This window comes from Dendrobates tinctorius, unplaced genomic scaffold (assembly GCF_039654945.1).
Source record: "Dendrobates tinctorius isolate UK_male_01 unplaced genomic scaffold, ASM3965494v1 ptg000091l, whole genome shotgun sequence".
Lineage (NCBI taxonomy): Eukaryota > Metazoa > Chordata > Amphibia > Anura > Dendrobatidae > Dendrobates > Dendrobates tinctorius.
This window is the reverse complement of record NW_027361759.1, coordinates 3,486,310-3,513,052: the sequence shown is the minus strand read 5'-3', so window position 1 is coordinate 3,513,052 and position 26,743 is coordinate 3,486,310. Positions and strand designations below refer to the sequence as shown.

Sequence of the window (26,743 nt, the reverse complement as noted above, 5' to 3'; positions counted from 1 at the left end):
AAGAACAGAACATGTCACTTGGGCAGCACAATGTCACCCACCGAAGGCGAGGATGCAGCGCTAAGGCCATGTGCACACGATGCGGATATCCAGCGGCTCCGCAGAGGATTTTACCGCGCAGAAACGTTGCATATCCGCATTGTGATGTACAGTAGCATGTTAATCAATAGAAAAAACACCACTGTGCAGACGCTGCAGATTTTTTTGCGCGGTTTTCTTGTGGTTCAAAATATGCAGCATGTCACTTCTTTTGTGCGGTTTTCCACCTCCCCGGTCTCCAAATCCGCAGGGGGGAAAACCGCAGTGGAAAACCGCACAAAAACCGCAAGAAAACAGGAAGAAATCCGCAGGGCAAAAAAAGTACGTGTGCACTCAGCCTTAGGCTATGTGCACACGCTGCGGATTTTGCTGCGGTTCCGCAGCGGATTTGGCCGCTGCGGACCTGCAGCAGTTTCTGCTGCGGTGTACAGTACCATGATTCCCTATGGGAATCAAAAACCGCAGTGCAGACGGTGCGGAATTTTCCGCGCGGATTATCTGCGGTTTTAAATCCGCATAAAGAATTGACATGTCAATTCTTTCTGCGGATTCCGCTGCGGTTTCCTATCTCCACCATTGAGGAGATGAAAAACCGCAGGGCAAAACCACAGAGCAATCTGCAGGTAATTACAAAATCCGCACCTAAATCCGCAGCGTGTGCACACAGCCTAAGAGTCAGTCACCGCGCACATGGCCGGATTACAGAGCGCTGCTCCTGCCACGGGACCGGCCGTTATGGGGGACCCGGACACTAGCAGCGTGACTGAGGCTCATAAAGCGCTGCAGCCAGTTCACACCAGCATCTACAGTGAGGCCGCCCGCAGGTACATACACGGCTGCCGCAGCTCCAGCCTCTTCACATCACGTCCAGGTAGGCCGCAAATTATAAAAAGTGACGTCAGCGACTCCCGGGGATAAAGCGACGGCTTGTCACACAACGCAGCGATAGGAGAAACTGTCAGAGCCCCCAACACAAGTGCGGCCTGCGCCCACCCCCAAGATGGAGCTGTAGCCCACCACTCGTCGGCGCTGTTTGCGGAAGTGACGTAGGCAGGCGACGTCATGAAACTGGTCTCGTGACCTGCTCCGCACTCCTATCACGTGACTGTAGTCCTTACCTCCAGAGAAGTGAGTTACTCTGTATGAGGGTGTAGCGGCCACAGTGGGGGGGCAGTGTGTGGTGTGGGGGCTCGTCACCAGGGCCGTTTTTTGGGGGGGAGGCTTGCGATCGCCTGCGGCGCCACCCAAGCCAGGGGGCGCCTGCCTAGTGCCTAGTAGTGATGTGAAAAATATTCAGAAATGAGAGTCCTCAGTGGTTGATACCTTTTAAGGGTACTTTCACACATCAGGTTTTCGGCGTCAGGCGCGATCCGGCAAATGTTTTGTAAAACCTGATGTGCCGGATCCGGTTTTCTGCCGGATCCGTCTTGTTCTTGACAGACAAAACCGGATCCGTCTCATCCGGTTCATCCGTTTTTCGACGGATTACGCCGGATCCGGTTTTTAAAATTGACCCTCAAGGCAGAGTACACTGGCAGGATGACAGAGTGTGAAAGATTTGTGCCCTAACTAGAGTTGAGCGATACCGTCCGATACTTCAAAGTATCGTATCGGATGGTATCGGCCGATCTTTAAAAAAAGTATCGGTATCGCCGATTCCGATACCGGAAGTCCCATTCAAGTCTATGGGACTTCCGGTATCGGAATAAGAAAAACCCTTTCCTGCCCTTGTACAGCCTCTCTGGGGTCTGTACGGGCCTTTCGGGGGGCTGTGCCGGCCTGCCGGGGGGCTGTGCAGGCTCCGGGGGGCTGTGCCGGCCTGCCGGGGGGCTGTGCCGGCCTGCCGGTGGTCTGTGCAGGCTCCGGGGGTCTGTGCAGGCATCGTCCGATGGGACTACAAGTCCCATCGGGCGATGCCTGCTACCATGACAGTGATTGACACATTAGCCAATGATGGGACAGTAGTAGTCCCATCATCCGGCTAATGTGTTAAATGTAAAAAAAAAAAAAATTACATGCGACATACATACAACATGCATACTACATACATGCTACATTCATACTACATACTACATACATGCTACATTCATACTACATGCAACATACATACTACATATATACTACATGCATGCTACATACATACTGCATGCTACATACATACCACATATATACTACATACATACTACATGCATGCTACATACATAACACATATATACTACATGCATGCTACATACATACTACATGCTACATACTACATATATACTACATGCATGCTACATACATACTACATATATACTACATGCATGCTACATACTGCATGCTACATGCATGCTACATACATACTACATACATACTACATGCTACATACATACTACATACATACTACATACATACTACATGCATGCTACATACATACCACATACATAACACATATATACTACATGCATGCTACATACATACTACATGCTACATACATACCATATACATACTACATGCATGCTACATACATACTACATGCATGCTACATACATACTACATGCTACATACATACTACATATATACTACATGCATGCTACATACTACATATATACTACATGCATGCTACATACATACTACATGCTACATACATACTACATATATACTACATGCATGCTACATACATACTGCATGCTACATGCATGCTACATACATACTACATACATACTACATGCTACATACATACCACATATATACTACATACATACAATACATTCATACAATACATACATAGACATACAGTACATATAACATAGAGTAACATACTTACCAATACTTGTCACATTGTTCCCCGAAGCCATCGTCTTTCCGGAATAAATATTAACATAACAAACCACAAAAATACTCACCCACGATCCGAAGCAGTCCACGAGTGTGTCCCACGACGATCTTGGGTAGAGAACGGCAGCATCAGATGATGCTGCCGTTCTCTACGGGCTGCAGGAATCCAATGACGGAAGGTAGGTATCCTTCCGCACTGTATAACTCCGCCACTTAAAAAAAAAAAAAAGTCCCTAGTCTCACTTTATGCCATTGCTGTGTGGGAAATTCCCACGCAGCAATGGCATAAAGTGAGACTAGGGACTTTTTTTTTTTTAAGTGGCGGAGGAATACAGTGCGGAAGGATACCTACCTTCCGTCATTGGATTCCTGCAGCCCGTAGAGAACGGCAGCATCATCTGATGCTGCAGTTCTCTACCCAAGATCGTCGTGGGACACACTCGTGGACTGCTTCGGATCGTGGGTGAGTATTTTTGTGGTTTGTTATGTTAATATTTATTCCGGAAAGACAATGGCTTCGGGGAACAATGTGACAAGTATTGGTAAGTATGTTACTCTATGTTATATGTACTGTATGTCTATGTATGTATTGTATGAATGTATTGTATGTATGTAGTATATATGTGGTATGTATGTAGCATGTAGTATGTATGTAGTATGTATGTAGCATGCATGTAGTATGTATGTAGCATGCATGTAGTATATATGTAGTATGTATGTAGCATGCATGTAGTATATATGTAGCATGTATGTAGTATGTATGTGGTATGTATGTAGCATGTAGTATGTATGTAGCATGCATGTAGTATATATGTAGTATGTATGTAGCATGTAGTATGTAGTATGTATGTGGTATGTATGTAGCATGTAGTATGTATGTAGCATGCATGTAGTATATATGTAGTATGTAGTATGTATGTAGTATGTATGTGGTATGTATGTAGCATGTAGTATGTATGTAGCATGCATGTAGTATATATGTAGTATGTAGTATGTATGTAGTATGTATGTAGTATGTATGTAGCATGCATGTAGCATGCATGTAGTATGTATGTAGCATGCAGTATGTATGTAGCATGCAGTATGTATGTAGCATGTATGTAGTATGTATGTAGTATGTAGCATGTAGTATGTATGTAGCATGCATGTAGTATATATGTAGTATGTATGTAGCATGCATGTAGTATGTATGTAGTATGTATGTAGCATGCAGTATGTATTTGGCATGTATGTAGTATGTATGTAGTATATATGTAGTATGTATGTAGCATGCATGTAGTATGTATGTAGCATGCATGTAGTATGTATGTAGCATGTATGTAGTATGTATGTAGTATATATGTAGTATGTATGTAGCATGTAGTATGTATGTAGCATGCATGTAGTATGTATGTAGTATTTTTTTTTTTTTTTTTTAACATTTAACACATTAGCCGGATGATGGGACTACTACTGTCCCATCATTGGCTAATGTGTCAATCACTGTCATGGTAGCAGGCATCGCCCGATGGGACTTGTAGTCCCATCGGACGATGCCTGCACAGACCCCCGGACATCAGCACAGACCACCGGCAGGCCGGCACAGCCCCCCGGCAGGCCGGTACAGACCCCCACAGGGTGCACAGACCACCGGCAGGCCGGCACAGCCCCCCGGCAGGCCGGCAGAGACCCCGGGCAGTCCGCACAGCCCCCCGGCAGGCCGGCACAGCCCCCCGGAAGGCCCGAAATGACGGCGCATCATGATGCGCGCACACCGCGCATCATGATGACGTCAGGCCGTCAATCAACTGAACTTCCGATTCCGATGCCGAATTCCGATATTGAAAAAATATCGGAAGTCGGTATCGGAATTCCGATACAGCAAGTATCGGCCGATACCCGATACTTGCGGTATCGGAATGCTCAACACTAGCCCTAACCAAACTTGTGTACCTTCTGGACCAACAGTATATACCTTTGCCAACCAAAGTTGGCTATCTTGTCATGGTCTCTATTTTTAGCTTTAGGCCACAGGTGTGTACCTGGTTGTGTTTTATGCAAAGTATTTCACCTTTTAACAAAAGTTGTGTACATTGGTAGGAAATCACCAACAATAAACAACTTTTTAGGTGAAATACTTTGCTTCAAACACAACCAGGAACACAACTGTGGCAAAAAGCTAAAATTTACCCACAGTTATACCTGGTTTTGAATACCTTTTTACCTTTGAAATACCCTGTATTTAACCTTTTTTTTAAACATAGTTCGCCGCAGAAAGAAAAGACAGACAACCATTGTGAAACGATAATTTAACATTTATTTAAAAAATTTTTTTTTTGTAAAATGTTTTTAAAGTGCAAAAAGCTTTTTTAATAAAGGTTTTAAACCCAATGGGCATTTTTATTAAAAAACACACATTACAAATCTGTGTAGTGTGGGGTGGAAATACTGCTGGAGGGGCTGCGGGACACTTCGACACTGGGTGTGTGGAGAGAGGACTGGGATCGTGGTGGGGAAGGAACAGTTAGAGGTGATGGTGTGGAAAAAGCTACAGAATGGGTGGACATGTGGGAGGCAGAAGAGGTGGTGGGCGGTGGAGTGGAGGGTTGGGCAGGGACTGTAGGAGCAGATGATGTTGATGGAAAGTTGTATGGGGAAGGAGTTTGGTACGGGGAAGGAGTTTGGTACGGGGCAGGTTGCTGGAAGTGGGGAGATGTCTGGTACTGGGGAGGTTGCTGGTACTGGGGAGGTTGCTGGTACTGGGGAGGTTGCTGGTACTGGGGAGGTGGATGGTATGTAATAGGAGGGGGAGGATGGAAAGTGGCTGGAGCGGGTGCAGATGTAATAGGAGGGGGAGGATGGAAAGTGGCTGGAGGGGGTGCAGATGTAATAGGAGGGGGAGGATGGAAAGTGGCTGGAGGGGGTGCAGATGTAATAGGAGGGGGAGGATGGAAAGTGGCTGGAGGGGGTGCAGGTGGAGGAACTACAGTGGTGGGAGGTGGAGGTTGGGAGGTAACCTGCTGTAGAGCACCGTGGCACGAATGCATTACATGCATCTGCTGGGTAGGAGATAGTGTTGCCATGCGCTCCACAACAGACCTGAAAAAGGTGTGGTTTGGCGAAGATCTTGCTTCTGAATGCATGGTTTGCAGAAGTGTCTTCACCTCCAGAATGCTGGAGTTGATCTGCTGAAAGCCTGCGGAGATTTGCTCTGACAAGACTTTTAGACTGTTCTGGAAAGATGCATTCAGATGCAAGAACTGTGGCGCATAACTCTTTTCCTGACCCCTCTGCCGCTGCCGCCCAGTACCCGCAGGTGTACTAGAGGTGGCAGGGGCAGAAGGGTGGGGTAAAGGGAAAGCGATCTCCTCACCAGCAGCTTCATGTAATGTAGGTGGCCACGATGCTCCTGTGCTGGTGGATGGGACAGATGGGTCGAATGTGTGGGAAGGCTGGGAAGGTGCAGATGTACCGGGGCGGTCGAAGTGTCCCTCGGTGCCGGTCTCCTCAGGGATCGCCTCAGAAGGGTCCAATCGTGCAGGCTCCCGAGTGCTGCTCACCGTGCTGTGGAATAAAGAGAAAAAAAAACAATTAAAATACTGACATGGTATGGCCCTGGCTGAAAAAAAAAAGTTACATCTAACATTTTTTTTCACATGTGGTGTGTAATGTTTACCTTCTGGTGACCATTGTTTCCCGGAGGAACGACAGGGCTTGTGCGTACTTGTACTTGCTCCTGCGTCCTCCAGATCCACTCGGGGCCCGCATCTCTTTATTGAACTCCTTCTTGAAACGATCCCTCACAGACCGCCACCGATTCACAATTCTGTTCCCTGAAACGAGAAAGGAGTGGTTAGTATACAACATCAGTGTTTCACAAACTCCAGTCCTCATGGTCCCCAGGGGTCATGTTTTCAGGATTTCCATAGTAAATAGAAATCCTGAACACATGATCCGTGGGGACCACGAGGACTGGAGTTTGGGAAACACTGGTTTACATCAAGCAACCGGTACTGTATATACTTACGCTCTTTAATCTGGGCCCGAACATCGAGGTCCTCCCAGCGGCCCACAAGGAGCGAACAGATTTCCTCCCAGAGTCCTCGGGTAACGATAAGGTCAGCGTGGCGGCGGTCAGCCATATTCCAGAGCGGCTCCCTTTCTCTGACGAGATCGATGAGGTGGTCCACATCGAGTCCTCCATCCTCACCGTCAGAGTCGGGAGCACGCTGTGAAGGCTGTTAAAGAAAAAGACAAAAATAACATTAGCCTCCACAAAAGAAATGAAATAAAAAGTGCAAAAAAACAAAGCAAAAATATTTATACTTACACGCTGGTGACCGCCGCGTTGCTGTCGCCGACGACCCTGGGAGGCACTGCGAGGACCTCTTGGCCGAGCACCAGATTGGGAAGACTAGAGAAAAAAACAAAAAATGTTATGTCTTTGGATGTAGGCATTTGTTTGCTGTGTGTGGTCTGCAGAACATTGTTTTCTATGTGTTGTGTGATGTTGTGTTTCTGCATTTGATGCAAAAAACTTACCAATTGTGAGCCCACTCCAAGTGTCTGTCCACCCCTTCCTTCTTCTTCTGGGAGCTCCTCTTCATCTTGTGATTCCTGTTTTGAAATAAAAGGCAATGAATAGACATATATTACAGAGATGATGGATTTTGGAAATAAAAACTTACCGTCAAACGCTGACGATGCGAGGGAGGGCTCCCAGAAGAAGATGTGCTGTCCTGTTGATGGCCAGACTCCATGGCTGTGGGTATTGCTGCTGCTGTTGCTGCTGCCAGTGATGCCATTTCTGCTGCTGCTGCTGCATCTCTTTGGCGGCTGTTGAATAAAGAGAAACAAAGGGCCAATGAATATCTTGATATTCCATGGCCCTAGTTTGGAGGAATGGGGGGATTTGATAATTACCGTCTCTCATCTGCTGCTGGACTCCCCTCCTCAGCATGTTCCATTTGCTGCTCCATTTGGGGTGGTGCTGATGGTGCTGCTGCTGCAGATGTCTGCTGCCTTCTCCTGCTCCTGGTTCTTGGCTTGGGTGGCATGTTGGGTGTGGCTGAGGGTCCCATTGTCTTGCTTTTATATATCTCCTGTGGGCAGAGCTACTGAGCGTGCTCAGACCGGATCCGGCGCATTGCGGCGCTCATAGGCTTTCATTGTGTGAAAAAGCCGGACGCGCCGGATCCGGCGTGTCCGGCTTTTTCGCCGGAGACAAAAAACGTTACAGTAGCCGTTTTTTCCAGACGCCGGATCGCGACACATTGCCGGATCCGGCGAAAACCGGATGAAACGCATGGCCATCCGGCGCGATCTGGCGCAAATGCAAGTCAATGGGGGGGAAACCGGATCCGGCATTGCATTTCGCCGGATCCGGTTTCTGTCAAAAGCGCCGGATCGCGCCTGACGGCGAAAACCTGATGTGTGAAAGAGGCCTAATGGCTAACTGAAAAGATGGTAACACATTGCAACCATTGTTACCATCTTTTCAGTTAGCCATTAAAAGGTATCAACCACTGAGGACTCTCAATTCTATATATTTTTCTATCTACTGGCTAGTGTTGACCGATACCACCCGATATTGAAAATTATCGGATTGGATTGGATCGGCCGATCTAAAAAAAGTATCGGGTATCGCCGATTCCGATCCTGGAAGTCCCATTCAAGATAATGGGACAGAATTATCGGAATTAAAAAAACCCTTTCTTTCCCTGTACATCCTGTTCGGGAGGGGGGAAGAGTGTGGGTGGTGCGTGGGCAGACACTGTGCGTGTCGGTGTGTGCAGCCTGGGGCCTGTGCGGGCCTCTCGGGGGGGTCTGTACGGGCCTGCCGGGGGCCTGTGCCGGCTGCCGGTGGTCTGTGCGGGCCTGCCGGGGGCCTGTGTCGGCCTGCCGGGGGTCTGTGCGGGCTGCCAGGGGGTCTGTACGGGCCTGCCAGGTGCCGGCTGCCGGTGGTCTGTGCGGGCCTGCCGGGGGTTGTGTGTGTGTGCAGGCATCGTCCGATGGGACTACAAGTCCCATCGGGCTATGCCTGCTACAATGACAGTGATTGACACATTAGCCAATGATGGGACAGTAGTAGTCCCATCATCCAGCTAATGTGTTGAATGTAAAAAAAAAAAAAACATACTACATACATACTACATTCATACCACATATATACAGCATACATACATACATACTACATTCATACAACATACATATATACTACATACATGCTACATATATACTACATTCATACAACATGCATACATACTACATACATGCTACATATATGCTACATTCATGCTACATTCATGCTACATTCATACAACATACATACATACAACATACATACTAAATACAGTACATGCTACATATATACTACATTCATACAACATACATGCTACATATACTATATTCATACAACATAAATACTACATACATGCTACATATATACTATATTCATACAACATACTACATACATGCTACATATATACTACATTCATACTACATACATGCTACATATATACTACATTCATACTACATACATGCTACATATATACTACATTCATACTACATACATGCTACATATATACTACATTCATACAACATGCATACATACTACATACATGCTACATATATACTACATTCATACAACATACTACATAATGCTACATATATGCTACATTCATACAACATACATACATGCTACATATATACTACATCCAAACAACATACATACTACATACATGCTACAGATATACTACATTCATACAACATACATACATACTACATACATGCTACATATATACTACATTCATACAGCATACATACATACTACATACATGCTACATATATACTATATTCATACAGCATACATACTACATACATGCTTCATATATACTACATACATACTACATACAATACATACATATAGACATACAGTACATATAACATAGAGTACATACTCACCATCACTTGTCACTTTGATCCCCGAAGCCAGTGTCATCTGTGGGAAAAAATATGAAAACAGCAAACAATATACTCCCTGATCCGCAGAAATCCACGCGTGTGTGTCCCACACCGATCTCCCGTGGAGAACAGCAGCATCAGCTGATGCGACTGCTCTCTACGGGGCTCCAGGAATCCAGTGACGGGAGGTAGGTATCCTTCCGCACTGTATTCCTCCGCCACTGTAAAAAAAATAGTCCCTAGTCTCACTTTATGGCAAAAGCTGCGTGGGAACTTTCTCACACAGCAATGCCAAAAGTGAGACTAGGGACTATTTTTTTTACAGTGGCGGAGGAATACAGTGCGGAAGGATACCTACCTCCCGTCACTGGATTCCTGTAGCCCAGTAGAGAGCGGTCGCATCAGCTGACGCTGCTGTTCTCCACGGGAGATCGGCGTGGGACACACACGTGTGGATTTCTGTGGATCAGGGAGTATATTGTTTGTTGTTTTCATATTTTTTACAGTGAGAATGACACTAGCTTCGGGGAACAAAGTGACAAGTAATGGTGAGCATGTTCTATGTTATATGTACTGTATGTCTATATGTATGTAGTATGTATGTTGTATGAATGTAGTATACATGTAGTATACATGCAGTATGTATGTTGTATGTATGTTGTATGAATGTAGTATATATGTAGCATGTATGTATGAATGTAGTATTATGTATGTTGTATGTATGTTGTATGAATGTAGTATATATGTAGCATGTATGTATGAATGTAGTATTATGTATGTTGTATGTATGTTGTATGAATGTAGTATATATGTAGCATGTATGTATGAATGTAGTATGTTGTATGTATGTAGTATGTATGTTGTATGAATGTAGTATGCATGCAGTATGTATGTTGTATGTATGTAGTATATATGTAGCATGTATGTATGTTGTATGTATGTTGTATGTAGTATGTATGTTATATATATGTAGTATGTTGGGTTTTTTTGTTTGTTTGTTTGTTTTTACATTCAACACATTAGCCGGATGATGGGACTACTACTGTCCCATCATTGGCTAATGTGTCAATCACTGTCAGTGTAGCAGGCATCGCCCGATGGGACTTGTAGTCCCATCGGACGATGCCTGCACACACACAAGACCCCCGGCAGGCCCGCACAGGCCCCCGGCAGCCGGCACAGACCGAGAGGCCCATACAGACCACCGGCAGCCGGCACAGGCCCCCGAGAGGCCCATACAGACCACCGGCAGCCGGCACAGGCCCCCGAAAGGCCTGTACGGACCCCCGAGAGGCCCGTACAGAACACCGGCAGCCGGCACAGGACCCCGAGAGGCCCATACAGACCACCGGCAGCTGGCACAGGCCCCCGACAGGCCTGTACAGACCCCCGACAGTCGGCACAGACCCCCCACAGTCGGCACAGACCGCGCATCATGGTGACATCATTTCAGCAGCCAATCACAGCCACAACAGTGGCTCATAGCATTATGGGAACTTCCGATTCCGGTATCCGATATAGAAAAAATATCGGCACTCGGTATCGGAATTCTGATACAGCGAATATCGGCCGATACCCGATATTTGCAGTATTCATTCACAGCAGGGAGCCGGATCGTTCATGAACGTCACATCCGATGTAACCTGAAAGAAGAAAAACACATTATATTATAATCACCGAGGTGGGCGGTCTGGTCCGATGGGTGTAGCGGTCCGGTCCGGCGCCTCTCTTCTTCATGCGATGACGTCCTCTTCTCCCGTCTTGTAATGGCGCACTGCTCTGTCCTGTTGAGGGCAGAGCAGAAATCTGCAGTGCGCAGGTGCCAGACCTCTCCCGACGCCTGCGCACTGCAGGACTCTGCTCTGCCCTGTTGAGGGCAGAGCAGTGCGCCATTACAGGACGGGAGAAGAGGACGTCACCGCATGAAGAAGAGAGGCGCCGGACTGGACCGCAACACCCATCGGACCAGACCGCCCACCTCCGTGAGTATAATATAACGTGTTTTTCTTCTTTCAGGTTACATCGGAGGCTTATCTACAGCATTACAGAATGCTGTAGATAAGCCCCCAATGTCTATGGCGGCAGCTAATAGGGGAATAAAAGGGTGTCAGATTCCCTTTAAAGTGATATACTCCTCCTAGCTTCAGACATGCATGCATGGCAAACAGTATATGGCATGTGACTGTACAGGGGTTAAAGTCAAGTGACTCAGCAAGTTGGTCTCATGTTCTCACATATACTATAGTATACTTTCCTATTAGTTAATAGTCAGCAGCAGCAGTGCAGCACTGAGTGAGTGAGGAGGATACAGGACAGGAACCCTACAGGGAGAAGCGTCAGTTCTTGCTGAGGGGAGGGTAAGCAATATAATAAAGTGATTTCAGGCAAAAACCTGTGGAGAGATCTAGGTCCAGCCCCAATAATTAGGCCATGTGCACACATAATTTTTGGTGCTGCGGATTTGGAAAAATCCGCAGGTAAAAAAGAGCTGCGGTTTAGCCCTGCGGTTTCACACCCAATGGAGAAGGTGTGAAACCGCAGCGGATTCCGCACAAAGAAGTGACATGCTGTGGATTTGAACCCGCAGCAAATCTGCACGGAAAAATCTGCAGCATGTGCACAGCGTTTTTCAGTTTACCATTGAATACAATAGTACTGTACAACACACCTAAATCTGCTGCGGACCCGCAGAGCCTGAAACGCTGCGGTCCGCAGCAGAATCCGCACCGTGTGCACATGACCTTATAGGGTTAAGCTGGTTTCCCACTTGCATATTTTGGCTGCACACGGATCCGTTTTCGTCTCCATTGACTTTCAGTGGTGACGGATGGGACTTGCATGTGCATCCAGGTGTTACCGTTTTCCCACAGATCCGTGTGTCTGCATATTTTATCAGATGCACAAAAACGCAAGTTGTTGCAGTTTTGTGTCATCTGAAAAACACGCAGGCACAGGGAGACGCACGGATCCGCAGCTACACGTCTGGAATTAGCATGGAGCACGGATCCAGGACAACATGGGGACGTGTGCAGGGATCCGTGTGGCGGCACTGATGCTCGGAAGTGAGGGATGTGCTGTATGGGAAAGTGATGAATCTGTATGGGACCAGACTGCAGACATAATATAGACTATGTCCGCATGCTGCTCTGTCATACAGTGATCTTTCCCGCCTCACTAGAAGGGCTTGTGCCCTATGTTAGTGTGGTAATGATAATGTATTGGGAGCATGTATATGACATGGGGGCTCCTGGTTAGGGGCTGCACGAGTGGGGCTGCGTTCACACTAGCGTTGTGGTACTGTGCGTTGTGAAGCGTAGCAATCCTGATCCAGATTACATCTCTATGCTTAACATAGGGAGGCACGGACCTGCGTTTGCATCAGGATCCATCAGGATTTTCCATGTTCTCCCAAAACGCAGCTTGTTGCGAATTTTGGGTGTTAAAAAAAATCTGCAGACCTCCTGATATGTGTCAGCAAAAACATATGATTGTCAATGTAGACGCAGCTGAATCAGGAGGCCTGCGTCCAATCTGCATGTGGATTTCATACTGCGCAGGCGTTTGGTGGCAATATCTGGGGTGCTCACCCTGCTGTTTGTGTTTGCTATATTGGGGGGAGGGGATTTTGTTGTAATATCTGTGGTGCATAAGGTAAGACACGTTTTGTTGGCAAAATTCCCTAGAAACTATCCTGCTCGTCCCCTGTGGGTAGTACACACCTAACATGTGCACATGGGTGTGTGTGTGTGTGTGTATATATATATATATATATATATATATATATATATATATATATATATATATATATATATATATATATATATATATATATATATATATATATAATATGTGTGTGTGTGCCGGCCGCAGGTAATGAGCCCTCACATATACACACACGTGATTCTCACTAAATGAGAATATCATTAAAAAGTGAATTTCTTTCAGTGTGTGTATGATATATTAGTATTTCAGCGAATATATAATGTGTTCGTGTGTGTGTCTGTATATTCACCGCACAAATCTATCCACCTGTCATTACTTGCCCCCATAGCTGGTGGATACTGGTAGTAATAATAATAATCTTTATTTATATAGCGCCAACATATTCCGCAGCGCTTTACAGTTTAACAGTTTCAAAACACAAGTCATAAGTAACAACGTTAACAATACAGTAATTAAAGCAAAATGAAAGACCCTGCTCGTGAGAGTTTACAGTCTACAATGAGGTGGGGGAGATACAAAGTACAGGTGTGTATTTACAATGATGTATTTATAATTATGGTCCAGCCATCTTGAGAAGGTGGGGGACAGAGATAGTGAATGGGCTACATACTCACACTTGCACAAAAAATGACTTTGATTAGTGAACGTGATAGGCTGCTCTGAATAGATGTGTTTTGAGAGAGCGCCTAAAACTGTGCAAATTGTGGATAGTCCTAATTTCTTGGGGTAGAGCATTCCAGAGGATTGGCGCAGCGCGGGAGAAGTCTTGGAGTCGGGAGTGGGAGGTGTGGATTAGTGCAGAGGTTAGTCGAAAGTCTTTTGCAGAGCACAGCGGTCGGCTAGGCCGATAGACAGAAATGAGGGAGGAGATATAGGGGGTGCTGCACTGTGGAGAGCTTTGTGGGTGAGAACAAGTACTTTGAATTGGACCCTATAATGAATGGGCAGCCAATGTAAGGACTGGCGAAGAGCGGACGTGTCCGAGTACCGATTAGCCAGATAGATGACCCTCGCTGCTGCAGTGGATCAATGCGACAGTGAGGGTTTTTGTTGTTTCCATGATGAGAAAAGGGCGAATTCTGGAGATGTTCTTTAGGTGTAGGCGGCAAGAGCGGGCAAGACATTGTATATGGGATGTGAAGGAGAGGTTGGTGTCAAACATAACACCCAGACAGCGTGCCTGCTGCTGGGGTGTTATTGTGGTGCCACCCACGGAGCGGTAAATGTCAGATTTAGGGAGGTCAGTAGATGGCGGGAGCAGAAGAAGTTCAGTTTTTGAAAGGTTAAGTTTCAGAGAGCGGACATGACGTTGGAGACTGCGGACAGACAGTCACTGGCATTCTGTAGTACAGCGGGGGTAAGGTCAGGGGATGACGTATATAGTTATGTATCATCAGCATAAAGATGGTACTGAAAGCCAAATCTGCTGATGGTCTGTCCAATTGGGGCCATGTAGAGAAAGAAGAGAAGGGGGGCCAAGGACTGAGCCCTGAGGTACCCCGACAGCGAGAGGAAAAGGAGATGATGTGGAGCCAGCGAACAAAACACTGAAGGAGCGGTCAGATAGATAGGAAGAGAACCAGGAGAGAGCGATGTCCTTAATGCCTAGTGACTGGAGCCTATGGAGTAGGAGACGGTGGTCAACAGTGTCGAAAGCTGCAGAAAGGTCGAGAAGAATGAGCAGAGAGTGTTCATCGTTACATTTTGCTGTCAGAAGGTCATTGGTCACTTTGAGTGCAGTTTCGGTCGAATGTAGAGGTCGGAAGCCAGACTGTGAAGGGTCTAGGAGGGAGTGACTGGAGAGGTAACTGGTAAGTCGGCAGTAGACTAGGCGCTCCAAGAGATTAGAGATGAAGGGGAGATTGGAGACTGGTCTGTAGTTGTTTGTGCAGGATGGGTCGAGAGCAGGTTTCTTTAATAATGGAGTAATGATAGAGTGTTTGAAGGAGGATGGGAAAATGCCCCAGGAGCAGGAGAGATTAAAGATTGTAGTTAGGTGAGTTGTGTTGACTGGAGAGAGAGACTGGAGGAGTTGTGAGGGAGTGGGGTCGGTAGTGCATGTAGTTGGGTGAGAAGAAGAGAGGAGACCTCTTCTGTGATGGGATCAAATGTGGAAAGTGAGCCAGGGGAAATGCAGGTAGGGATGGGAGTCACAGCACTTGGTGTTGGGAGCAGATTTCCTGATAGATATTATCTATTTTCTCTATAAAATGGGAGGCCAAGTCATTTGCACAAATGTCTGAGGTAGGAGCTTGTGCTTTTGGCCTGAGGAGAGAGTGAAAGGTGTCTTGGGGTTGTTGGCTAGTGAGGAGATTAGGGTGGTGAAGTAGGTCTGTTTGGCGAGGTGAAGGGCAGAGTTGTAGTTTCTTAGCATAAATTTGAAGTGGATGAAGTCTTCTGGTGTGCGGGTTTTTCTCCATCGGCGTTCAGCACTCCTAGAGCATCGCTGGAGAAATTGAGTTTGTGATGTGAGCCAGGGCTGTTTTACTCTGTGTTTGGAGGTTCTGAGGGTGAGGGGCGCTACCTGGTCAAGGGTGGTTATAAGAGTGTTGTTGTAGTGATGAACAGCCAGATAAGGACAGGAAAAAGAGGAGATTGGGGACAGGGAAGATTGTAGGGAGTCAGAAAGTGTCTGAGGGTTAATGGCTTGTAGATTTCTGAATGTGTGATAGGTTGGAGTGTGCTGGGGTGGGCGAGGATTTGTGAGCGTGAAGGAGAGAATGTTGTGGTCAGAGAGGGGAAGCGGGGAGTTATTTAGGTAGGAGATTGAGCAAAGCCGGACAAAGACCAGGTCAAGGGTGTTACCGTCTTTTTGTGTCTCAGAGGTTGAGAGCTGTGAGAGGCCGAGAGAGGTGGTTAGTGATAGAAGCTGGGATGCAGATGTGGAAGTAGGGCTGTTAATGGGGATGTTGAAGTCTCCCAGGATAAGAGTTGGTAGTTTTGAGGACATGAAGTGCGGCAGCCAGGCTGAAAAGTGGTCAAGGAAGTGGGTGGGTGAGCCTGGGGGCCGGTATATGACCGCTACTCTGAGGGAGAGGGGACGGAAGAGCCTGATGGTATGGACCTCAAATGAAGGGAATGAGAGTGATGGAACTGGGGGGATGACCTGGAAAGTGCATTGTGGGGACAGGAGTATGCCGACTCCACCACCAGGTCTGTTTGTGGGTCTCGGGGAATGAGTGAATTGTAAGCCACCATAGGAAATGGCAGCAGGAGAGACCGTGTCAGAATCCTGAATCCAGGTTTCAGTGAGGGCCAACAGATTAAGAGAGTTGTTCAGAAAGTAGTTATGCAGGAAAGGAAGCTTGTTACATACAGACCGTGGATTCCAGAGGGCACAATTGAAAGAAGGAGGAGATGAAAAAGTGCAAGTAATATTAATTAGATTATTTTGGTTTTGATATGGGGTAGGGTAGGGGTTGAGGTTGGAGGATGGTGGACCAGGGTTGGGGGAGATGCCCCCTGAAATCAGTATGAGTAAAAACATAAAGAGCAAGTAGTTATTTGAAATGTTAGCAGTTTTTTTGTTGAATGTGTTTGGGCAAGATCGACTGAGGTTTTTCAGGAAGGTGAGAAGTGTATGGGAGCTGAACATGGGAGAGGAAAGTATAGAGGGGCTGATGTGTTTGAGTGGTGATGGGGGAGGGATGGGGCGGTAAATGTGGATGGCAAGGGAACACAGGAGGACAAAAATAAAGCACGTGTCTAAAAAGACAGCAAAGTGTGGTTTACCTGACTCCTGTCCTGACTATCATGGAGTAACTGTCTTTCTAGATGCTTAGCTAATGCGATGCTTTGCTTAATGCGTGCTAACCCCTCACTTGCATGCCCCTTAGAGTTAGTCTACATTTATACACCCCACTACAGGGCAAAGAGAGAGGGATTGTGAGAGCTGCTTAGTTATAAATTAGCAACAGCTGCTCAGCACCTCTTGGTGTGCAAAAGATGATCAAAGAGCCATTCCTGATTCCATGGCTATGCTAAAACACTTCTCCTGAGATAACCTCTCCAGTGATTTCCCCCCCCCCCCCCCCATGGATATACAACAGTAAGTCCTGAGAACAATGTAACAGATGAATGATAGCAAAGAAGTTGAATAATATGGTTACCATTCACACTGCTTGCTAATATTGAATGGAGATACATGCAGGCTGGTGCAGATCAGAAGTTGAATAATATGGTTACCATTCACACTGCTTGCTACTGGTACGGCCATCAGGGCTTTACTGCCCTTACTACAGTATGGGGCCCGGTGATTAGGAGGAAAAAGGGGGACCGGCCGAGGGCCCCAAGCACGATGGCAGCCCGGTCTGCGCTCGGGCCCCCTGACATTTTGTTCAGGGAAGGCTGCAGCTTCCGAACGCCCCCGATGCCTAACAACACTGTGGTGTTTTAAAGAGACACCACAGTGTTGTAAATGCATGGGTGAACGGAAATGGGCACTGTAGCTTTCAGCCGGGTGCATCATGGTCCTGATGTGATATCACACACTGCTCCACTTCCTCATTCTGGAGCAGAGCAGCGTGCGGTGTGCCACGTGGAAGCTGTCGGCGGATGGCCAGGCGGAGGCGGCGGACCAAACCAGAGGAGGCGGACCGGACGAGGCGACAGGCAGGCCACAGACCGGACGACCAGGTGGAGGCAGCGGGCGAGCAGGGTGAGTCCTGATAATTCTGTTTGCTGTTAGCAGCCCTGCACATAGTTGCACCTAAAGGTACTGTCACACTTAGCGATGCACCAGCGATCCCGACAACGATATGGATCGCTGGTGCATCGCTAAGTGGTCGCTAGTGAGCTGCTACACAGGCAGATCTCACCAGCGACATAGCAGCGATCGGGGGTCACTACTTACCTGTCAGACGAGGCGATCCTGACGTCCTCCCGCCCGCGTCCACGCGTCGCTCGTTGGCGCCACAGGAAGCTGACGACGAGAAACTGCCCAGGCCGTTCTCGCGCGATCAGCAACAGACAGCGGGGGGAGCCGGTCAGAGGTAAGTATCACACATAGCGATATCGCTAGCAATATCGCTACTGTGTCACAAAACCAGTGACATTACAGTGATATTGCTAGCGATATCGCTTAGTGTGACGGGGCCTTTAGTCTCTTTGTAAGGCATTGTCATATTTATGGTTGTTCACTTGTGTCTATGTATTTTATACAGTCTTTGTGAGTATTAATAAAATAGTGAAGTAATTTTATTGGTGGATTTAGACTCCTTTGGTTTATTCTCCAGTCCCCTATAGCCTCTCCCTGAGCCCTTTTGGGCGCGGGCCCTCAGTCACCACTAGCCTCCCCCTGGCCCAGGGGGACTGGGGGCCGTGTCCAACAGAGCCCAGGGCAAAGTTGAAATTGCCCTCCCTGTTATGCCTCACCTCTAAAGTATACCACATTTTTCTCTAGCAACCTTCCACAACAGCATAGGAGGAGGTCGTCTCCACGCCCTAATGGGGGACAGGAAGCACGAGAGGTTAAAAGGTCCCTCCCTCCTCCCTCTCACCAGTGTCTTTCCTGTCCCCCATGGGGCATGGAGAGGTCTGGTGTGCTGTGTCGCCGGCTGCTATAGCATACCTGTGATTTAAAAAGCCGGGCAGTGGTGGTCGATGGTGCAGCCTCCTCTCCTCCGTTCTGCTCCCGTCTGCTCCTGCATTTGGGACCGTTTCCTGGCCCTCCGGCACTCCCCTTTGGGGAGTAAAGCGGGCCAGTGATCCCCGCCGGAGGCCTCCCGCAGCTCTCCGGCGTCTCCTCCTCCCCTGCGTGCTGTGCGACCCGGAAGTGACATCACACGCACGGGTCACTTCCGGGGTACGTGGAGGGCGCGCTGTCATGGCGGCCCCCATCCTGCTGCCAGCGCGCAGAGCTCGTCGGCATCTGCTGTGCCTGCTCCAGGACCCAGGGAGGAGGAGGGGGAATCGAGCTAATGCGCTGAGGGCGGAGTTAACTCTTCACTAACCCGCCAGAAGATGCCCACAGGTAAGGCAAATCCCCTGCTGTCATGGACGCTTCCTGCCCTGCATCTGCAGAGCCCAGCACTGTCCCAGCTACAGTGAGTGTTACCTGGGGTGGGTCCTAAGGGTGCGATCCGGGATAGAGGTCCTTAAAATACTTCTCCCCCTCTTTCTTATAGAGAGAAAAGTCTGCCCATAAAAGCACCAATACGTCCAGCAAAACGGCCAAATGTGCCATATGCAGTACGAAACTTCCCTCTAACTGGGAGAAAGTTATGTCAGGCATGCACGGATAAAGTGGTCAGGGCCGAGCACCCGTCATTAATTGACGAGATCCGCAGCTTGGTCACCCGTCAAGTTCAGACCTCTTTAGCCGCCCTGTCCCCCCCTCCACCCCCTCAGATGATGGGCTCACCACCTTCAAAAAAACGGAGGATTCAGGTGGAGGATTCAGAATCAGAGTCGGAGAGATCATTCAACTCGAGCTCCGAAAATTGGGAGCAACCAGGGACCTCTAGGGCACCTGACGTTAGAAGGTATCTCCTTTCCACAGAATACGTGGAGGAGTTGATTAGCGCAGTACGCGCCACTATGAGCCTAGAGGAAGAACCTGTCACGCAAACAGCACAAGATTGCATGTTTGGGGGATATGAAGGACCTAAACGAGCAGGCTTTCCAGTTCATAAAAGCATAGTGGACATGATCTCCCAGGAATGGGAATACCCTGAAAAATGCTACTCAGCCGATTCAGAGCTCCGTCATAGGTTTCCTCTGGAAGGAGAGGAGTTTAAATGGGACATCCCGAAAGTCGATGTCCAGGTGGCAAGGGTGGTAAAGAAGACGGTTCTACCGTTTGATGATGTGTCTCAGCTTAGAGACCCGATGGACCGTAAAGCTGAAAGCCTCCTGAGGAAAACATGGGAATCCTCTGCGGCCACCTTAAAATCAGGAGTTGCGTCCACTTGTGTCTCTAGGTCCCTCTTTCAATGGATCGAGGAGCTAGAGAACCATATCTCGCATGGTACCTCAAGGAGTGACCTCCTTAACTCACTCCCTATCTTGCAGAGAGCTACGGGCTTCCTGGCAGATGCATCAATGGAGATGATCCGTACTTCTGCCAGAGCCATGGTACAATCAAATTCTGCCAGACGAGCCCTCTGGCAAGACGTGGAGCGGAGACATTACATCCAAGGTTAAACTATGCTCTTTACCCTTTAAAGGTGAACATGTCTTCGGCCCTGCCTTAGATGAAATTCTGGAAAAAGCCACTGACAAAAAGAAGGTGCTTCCAGAGCAGAGAACCTCAAGGAAACGTCTTTTTCGAGCCCCCCAGAATCAGTCATCCCAACCACGAGGGAAGGGAAAGACGGGAAGATGGAGCTACGCTAAAGGGAGAGGCAGGAACATCCTGGTCCCCCAGCAGCAGCAACAGCAGTCCCAAGAAAAACAGTGACTCGATCCCGGTGGGGGGGAAGGCTTTCGAGTTTCTTTCCTGCTTGGCAGTTGATTTCCAGCAGCCCCTGGGTCCTCAGTGTGATCAGAGAGGGCCTACTGCTAGAACTCGAATCCTATCCCCCACGGGATATGAGTCACCTCCCTACCATCTTGGGAGACCCCAGCTCTAAATTCCGGCATTCTGCAGTTGCTACAGTTAAATGCCATCTCTCGAGTCCCTGTGAAGGAGCAGGGAAGAGGGCATTATTCCAGACTGTTCCTAGTAAGAAAGCCCACAGGGGAGTCGAGAATAATAATAAACCTAAAAGGCCTCAACCGACACATACCACAAATTCAAAATGGAGTCGATAAAGACCGCCATTCCTCTAATAGGGCAGTCTTACTTTATGGCAACTATAGACCTGAAGGATGCCTATTTCCACATCCCCATCCATCCTTCCCACAGAAAGTATCTGAGGTTCGCGGTCCACCAGGGTCCAGAAATAAGACACTTTCAATACAACGTACTTCCTTTTGGGATATCATCTGCTCCTCGAGTATTCTCCAGGATCATGACGGAGGCTGTGTCCCACATCCGAAGTCAGGGCATATGTATCTCAACGACCTACTAATAATAGGAGCCTCCTACCGCATTCTGGAACTACAGGTGACTCAGACCCTGAGCATCTTCCAGTCGTTAGGATGGATCCCGAACATAAAGAAATCTCACATCCAACCCTCCCAGGAGGTTAAATTCTTAGGAATCCTACTGGATTCAAAAAATCAAATGTCCTTCCTCCCGGAGAAGCATCAGAGATCCATAATATCAAGGATCTCAGAGTTCAGGGAACAGAGGTCCCCGACTCTCAGGTCAGCTATGTCCATACTAGGATTTATGACCTCCTGTATCCAGTCAGTACCTTGGGCACAGGCCCACTCCAGAACTCTCCAGTCCCATATTTTAAGAAACTGGAATCGGGATCACACCTGTCTGAACAAAAAGGTCCAGACCCCAGGGGTAGTGAGAGCCTCGCTGGCATGGTGGATGGACCACAAGAACCTGTGCAGGGGAATCAACTGGTCTCAGACCCCTTTTAGTCACGGTAACAGATGCCAGCAAAAAAGGCTGGGGAGCTGTAGTGTCTCGTCACCCATTCCAGGGGTTATGGAGCCAGAAAGTGAGCGCGCGATCCTCAAACTTCAGAGAACTGAAGGCAGTGGAAGAAGCTCTACTGGCAGCAAGGCACCTGGTCCAGGGCCAGCACATCAGTCTACTCAGACAATATAATAGTGGCCCATCTCAGGCACCAGGGTGGTACGAGATCCAGCAGCCTGGAGGGCCTCTCAAACCGAATATTTTCCTGCGCCGAAAAGCACCTTCGCTGTTTGACGGCAATTCACCTGAGGGGTACCGCCAATCTTCAGGCAGATTTCCTAAGCAGAAAAAGCATCCAGCCTGGCGAGTGGACCCTGAGCAAATTAATCTTCCAGAAACTGGTCGACAGGTGGGGCCTCCCGGAGGTGGACCTATTAGGATCAGGAGAGAATGCTCAAGTGGAAGACTACTTTTCACTGAACCCCAGGGACAGATCCCTGGGAGTGGATGCCTTCGCCCACAGGTGGAAGTTCCATCTAGCTTACGCCTTTCCGCCAATCCCAATCCTTGCTGCAACCCTGAAGAAGATTCGGGACGATAAAACCCCGACAATCCTAGTAGCTCCGTTATGACCAAAGAGGAGCTGGTACTCTCTGATTACGGAGCTGGTGGTAGACGGACCATTCACTCTACCCATGGAAGACTACCTTCTCTCGCAAGGCCCCCTACATCACCCAAACCTCAAGGGAATGAGGTTGGCGGCCTGGCTACTGAAACCCAGATCCTGAGGGCCAAGGGCTTATCAGAGGCGGTAATAAAGACCCTACAGAAATCCCGAAAACCGGTCACTATCGCCAAATATAATAAGATATGGAAGAGGTTCTCTTCATGGTGTCTACCAGACTTCAGGATACAAATTCAGCTCACCAGACATAGCATTCCAACATCGGAGCACGAGACCGCTGTGTCAAGGTGCACAATCCAAGGCAATGAGAAAAGAAGTGTCCAGCTCCACGATGTAGTGAAAAATATTCTTTATTCACTCAATAGAAATGACGTTTAAACGCCAGCATGAGTTACAAGGCATGCGATCGATCTACGCGTTTCGAGTGGCTAAGCACTCTTAATCATGATACCAAGTATCATGATTAAGAGTGCTTAGCCACTCGAAACGCATAGATCGATCGCATGCCTTGTAACTCATGCTGGCTTTTAAACCTAATTTCTATTGAGTGAATAAAGAATATTTTTCACTACATCGTGGAGCTGGACACTTCTTTTCCCGTCTACCAGACTTGCCTGACCCAGAGAAACCTAACATTTCTCGTACCCTGGATTTCTTGCAGAGGGGACTAGAACTAGGTCTAAAACCTACCACATTGAAAGTACAAGTGTCAGCATTAAGTGCAGTCAGGCAGCTGCAGCAAAGGCAAATAAAATAATGGGATGCATTAAAAGAGGCATAGATGCTCATGAGGAGAACATAATTTTACCTCTATATAAGTCACTAGTGCGACCACACTTAGAATACTGCGTACAGTTCTGGTCTCCGGTGTATAAGAAAGACATAGCTGAACTGGAGCGGGTGCAAAGAAGAGCGACCAAGGTTATTAGGGAACTAGGGGGTCTGCAATACCAAGACAGGTTATTACACTTGGGGTTATTTAGTTTGGAGAATCGAAGGCTTAGGGGTGACCTTATTACAATGTATAAATATATGCGGGGACAATACCAAGACCTTTCTAATGATCTTTTTACTCTTAGACGTGTGACAGAGACAAGGGGGCATCCTCTACGTCTGGAGGAAAGAAGGTTTAAGCATACTCAGACGCGGATTCTTTACTATAAGAGCAGTGAAACTACGGAACTCTCTGCCATATGATGTTGTAATGAGTGATTCCCTACTAAAATTTAAGAAGGGACTGGATGCCTTTCTTGAAAAGTATAATATTACAGGGTATATACACTAGTTTCCTTAATATTGCGTTGATCCAGGGAGCTAGTCTTATTGCCGTATGTGGAGTCGGGAAGGAATTTTTTTTCCCCAATGTGAAGCTTACTGTTTGCCACATGGGGTTTTTTTTGCCTTCCTCTGGATCAACATGTTGGGGCAAGTTAGGATATGGGTTGAACTAGATGGACTTAAAGTCTCCCTTCAACCTTAATAACTATGTTACTATGTTCGACTGTGACTTGGCCAACCACAGGTGGATAAGAAGATTCATGACATCGGCCACTAGACTTCATCCAAAGAAGTTAATAACAGTCCCAACATGGGACTTGAATGTGGTGCTTACGGGACTCACTCAACCTCCCTTTGAGCCCTTGTCATCCTGCACTTCTCAGCTCCTCACCTGTAAGGTGGCCTTCCTTGTAGCAATAACTTCAGCAAGGCGAGTAGGAGAGCTCCAGGCGCTCTCAGTTAGGGAACCCTACCTATTAGAGATGATTCCATAGTTCTCTCTCTTGACCCATCTTTTCTGCCGAAGGTAGTGTCCGACTTCCATAGGTCACAGAATATAGTCCTTCCGTCATTTTGTCAGAACCCAGCGAACCCCAAAGAAGAGGTGTTTCATATGCTGGATGTAAGACGTATTGTTCTTCACTACCTGGAGTGTACCAAACCCTATAGAGTCGACCACAACCTATTTATCCATACCTCTGGCCCAAACAGAGGGAAGAAGGTGGCGAAGAACACCATTGCCAATTGGATTAGAAAGGCTATCTTTGAAGCTTACCTGATGCAAAACATCACTCCCCCTGCTGGAATTAAGGCGCATTCAACACGATCTACCTCTACGTCATGGGCTGAGAGGGCAGGCGCATCTTCAGAGCAGATTTGAAGGGCCGCAACTTGGTCCTCCTTACATAGATTTACTAGACATTATAGATTAGACCTTGTATCCAACAAAGATCTAGTCTTCGGCCGAAAAGTTCTTCAGGCCGTTGTCCCCCCCCCCCCCCCCCCAGTGCAGTATAGGTTGTTATGCCTCCTATGCTGTCGTGGAAGGTTGTTTGAGAAAATAGAATTAGACTTACCGGTAATTCGGTTTCTAGAAACCTTCCACGACACCACTATTTCCCTCCCTGCATTCTTGGACAAATTCTGAGAATCTTAAAGGTAACTGGTGCTATGGTAATCAGTTGAAAGTCACTGGTGAGAGGGAGGAGAGAGGGACCTTTTAACCTCTCGTGCTTCCTGTCCCCCATTAGGGCTGTCGTGGAAGGTTTCTAGAAACCGAATTACCGGTAAGTCTAATTCTATTTTGTTACTTTTGCTGATATATTTTGGTGAAAAAGGTAACAGTTAATGGAAGTGGTCATCAGAGATTGTTATTGGACTGATTGAAGGGGAGAACCGCAGCGTTAGAAGTCCTTTTATTATAGCTTCTAACCAATTCCTTTTCTCGGGGGGAACCATTGGTTTCATCTGCCTAAGCACCAAAATACCTTGTCCAGGTCTTGATGATGATATCCATAAAAATAAAAAAAGCAGGTCTGTATATGAGAAGAATCTAACCAAAAACAGCATAGATGTTTTATAAATGTATTTGTGCAATAAAGTTATGAATTTGCAATGATAAAAGAAAGTGTATAAATACTGTCACTTTCTGTAGAAAAGAGCAGATGATGAAGATTCCGCTCCTCGGGCCTTGGTTTGCACTTGTGCCGATTTTGGACATCCAGGTCTGGATCACACATGAGAGGAGAAGAGCAGGAATGTGTGACGTGATCTGTGTCATTGGAGTTCTCCTGGATTCCTACAGCAACGCGATTAACCATATGGCCTTCTGTCTGACCATGGGCAGGAAGGCGAAGGAGCAGCCGCTTCCTTCCATCTGTCCATGGCCTTGTAGGTGAAGGAGCAGCCACTTCCTTCTGTCTTTACATGGCCAAGTAAGATAAGGAGCAGCTGCTTCCTTTTGTCTGTGCATTTTCTATAAGTGAAGGAGCAGCCGCTTTCTTCTTTCTGTCCATATCCGTTATGTGGAGGAGCAGCCGCTTCCTTCTTTCTGTTCATATCCGGTATGTGGAGGAGCAGCCGCTTCCTTCTTTCTGTCCATAACCGGAAGGTGAAGGAGCATCCGCTGCCTTCTTTCTGTCCATATCTGGTAGTCTTCTCCATACCACCACATTGTAGATGAGTCGTCCAGATGGTGACATAGCAAGTATAGCTGAAAGAAGTCCTTCAATTTCAGCCTTTAATTACTTGTTATGTTGATCCAGAGGAAGGCAAAAAATAACCCTGAGGACTCGTTGTTGGATTATCCTCATATCAAGGGGAAAAAAATTCTTTCCTGACCCCAAGTATGGCAATCGGAATAAATCCCTGGATGTTTGGTGCTCAAATCTATGTGGATGTTAAGTGGTGGAAGCTCGGTAGGTTTGTCACAGTTCGGTAAATCAGAAAGTCCAGTTTTGTTGTCTTATCCAATTAATATAAATCTTCATTCCTGGATGTTACTGGAATGGGGCTGATTGTTATCAGCCTAATAGTCCTGCTGTAAGAGAAATATACACGCCTGAGAATCAGCTCCTCACATTCAGTATATACAGTGTACTGGGGGATATAACAATAAGAGGTATACTGGGTAAGTGCGTTACTGGGAAGTGACAACATTATGGAAGTCTGTATGTGTTATACTTACATAGTAATATGGGAATGGTGGGTCGGATCTGCCGCACTCCACATCGCTCCAATCTATGGAGTGGAAGAAAGGATGGGATCTGATAGATGATGTAATG

At 47.3% G+C, this 26,743-nt stretch overlaps 2 protein-coding genes across 9 annotated transcripts in view; one reads left to right on the top strand and one right to left on the bottom strand.

Annotated features, from left to right (window-relative positions):
• Positions 1 to 1,071, bottom strand: part of SENP7 (SUMO specific peptidase 7) — a 126,722-nt gene extending 125,651 nt beyond the window's left edge. The window contains exon 1 of one of the 2 annotated variants that reach the window (XM_073586182.1): positions 872 to 1,071. The gene's annotated coding sequence lies outside the window, so the exon portion shown is untranslated. The remainder of the gene's footprint in view (positions 1 to 871) is intronic. The other variant, XM_073586181.1, reaches the window with a different exon arrangement.
• Positions 1,029 to 26,743, top strand: part of LOC141098413 (putative protein ARB2BP) — a 99,599-nt gene continuing 73,884 nt past the window's right edge. For all 7 annotated transcript variants that reach the window (XR_012234225.1, XR_012234223.1, XR_012234226.1 and 4 more), the window contains exon 1: positions 1,029 to 1,167. The gene's annotated coding sequence lies outside the window, so the exon portion shown is untranslated. The remainder of the gene's footprint in view (positions 1,168 to 26,743) is intronic.